Source organism: Pinus tabuliformis, chromosome X, assembly GCF_031772625.1.
Source record: "Pinus tabuliformis cultivar Carrire ecotype Pingquan chromosome X, CPIR1, whole genome shotgun sequence".
Lineage (NCBI taxonomy): Eukaryota > Viridiplantae > Streptophyta > Pinopsida > Pinales > Pinaceae > Pinus > Pinus tabuliformis.
In genome coordinates this window covers 375,794,092-375,796,556 of record NC_142308.1, presented here as the reverse complement: position 1 = coordinate 375,796,556, position 2,465 = coordinate 375,794,092, and the positions used below count along the sequence as shown (strand labels likewise).

General features: G+C 33.0%; 1 pseudogene; it reads left to right on the top strand.

The window, feature by feature from the left end:
* Window positions 1-650: 650 nt before the first annotated feature.
* On the top strand, window positions 651-1,136 carry LOC149140074 (glucan endo-1,3-beta-glucosidase, acidic isoform pseudogene; annotated as a pseudogene).
* The last annotated feature ends 1,329 nt before the right edge of the window (window positions 1,137-2,465 follow it).

Sequence of the window (2,465 nt, the reverse complement as noted above, 5' to 3'; positions counted from 1 at the left end):
CCCCCTCTATCATACTTCATGTCATGATTCCTATCTTTATCTGGGCTCCTACCAGAATGATTTCCATTATGGTCTGCACCATCCCTCCAAACCCTCTTCATTTCATCCCTCTCAGGCATCCAGTCATCATCTCCACTAGCCCTTTTGTGACTACCCGACTTATTACTTTTAGCCAAATCATCCTTCCCCATCTCAAATTTTCCCTTGCTATTACTGCTCCCTAGCCTTCTCTTATAATCATAACCATGAGAATGAGGATTAGAATACTTACCAGGTTCTTCATTCAAACCCTTATCAACATTTCTATCACTTCAAGGATCTGAGGGTAGGGAATCTGACAACGACGAATGCTCATACTCATTGAGAAATGTTGCATGGGATACTCCTGAACTAGGCTTCCTTAGCAAAACTGTTTGTGGCTTCCTCACGCCTTTAACACCATCGAAGTCCAACTGCTTAGCCCTCTCCATGCCTGCACCCTCTGCAACAAAATCCTTTAGAAAAAAAAACCTCAAAAACCCAACAACAAAACCCTCATATACTCCACAAACCCTTGACCAATATCTGCAACAAAATCCTTTAGAAAAAAACCTCAAAAACCCAGCTTCCCTCCTTCTCAGGGTGCTTTTAGAGATGACTTGAAGGATTCCATGAGTTCTATGCTCAAATTTATGTCAAATACCGGGGCTCCCTTCATGGCAAATGTGTATCCATGCTTCAGCTACTTTGATGATAGAAGCATTTCTCTGGATTATGCACTGTTTAAGTCCATGGCTTTGGTGGTGCAAAATGCAGGTCATTGTTACTACAACATATTCGAGTCCATGGTGGATTCTATTTTGTCCGCAATTGAAGCCTTCAGATATCCCAAAGTTGCACTCATTGTTACTGAAAGTGGATGGCCTTCTACTAGTGACGAGATGGCCACAGTTGAGAATGCTCAGACTTACAACACTAATCTCATTCAATATGTACTATTGAATGAAGGGACAACCATGAGAATGGGAGTTGGAATGGAGACCTATATCTTTGTTCTTTTCAACAAAGACAACAAAGTGGGGTATGAGATGGAGTGTCACTTTGGGCTCTTCAACCCTGATCAAACTCCTGCATACCATGTCAACTTCTCTCCATGATGTAACTTCCACATTGATGATGTGAATTTAGGTGTTGGAATTCAATTCTAATTCTAGAAGGGTTTTTAGCTTAATCTCATTCATTTTTCAGCTTTCAAAATATTGTGATGGATTTTCAGTTTTTAATAGTAAAATCATCCGTTTGATTTTGATTTTTAACACAATGATGCTTAGACTAGATACATATTGATTTTTTGTATTTGTATTAAACTACAATTTCTTAAGATGTATCATAGGTGGCTTCTCTTGCATGTAAATTTCAATATACATATTTTTATCATAGATTCCTGAGCTAAGAAGAAAATGATCAAATGTGAAAAATGTTTATGCTTTTTTTTAATACCTATATCTATAATCTTACATGTATTAATACTAAGGCATCAGTTTCAATTGTTTTAGTTATTAAAAGAATTCTAAAAAAATGTAAAAACCATGAACGAAGATATTAATGTCAATTTATTTCTAGTTTTTTTGTATTGGTATAATTTGTAATCTTAATTTTAATCAATATCTCAATTGAAAAATTGACATATTTTTATTAAATATTGAAAAAAAAATATTTGTGTATTTTAAAATTGAAATTTTTTTCATGGTAACTACAAAACTATGGTAACTACAAATTTTATTGAGTATTTAAAATAATGAACATCTTTTATAGCATTTTTAAGTGATTTCTTATGTTGATAATTTTCCTTAAAATGACGATTAAAGTCTTTTCCAAAAAAAGTTACACAATTTTCATGTGGATGTCCCTTGTTCTCAAAACATGATGGGTATTATATTGATATCAAAATGCTTAGATAGTTTTATGGAAACAAAGGGGATTACGAATGAATCTTTCAGCTTAAGTCAATGGGTGAGGTTTGGGGTATTTCCATCTCTTTCCCATTTCTATATAAATTCAAATTGTAGTGGAGTGTCTTCCCATCTTATTCATAATAAATCTCAATGTCCAAAGTATTCCAATCTTATTAAACAAAAAAAGCCTCAATTGACTCTATTCAATAGGGAGTTTTGAGAATGAGATATAATTTTGAGTGAGTGCAACATGAAAAAGGTAACGGAAGATCAGAAAAAATGGACATGTAGATAAAAGCAGTAGAAGAAAATTTGGAACAAATACAAATAGATGGAGTTGTTTTGACTTTATAAAGCATTATAATTTTTTCACTCTTCATTCAGAAGCTATGACCATTATATTACTAAGTTATGTTGAAATATATAATACATGGATAGAGTTTTTTTAACTAATTATTCTTTTTTCCTTCTCAAGTTACAAATTATGAAAATGAAATTATCCTTACTATTACTATAGTTTATCTATTTAAA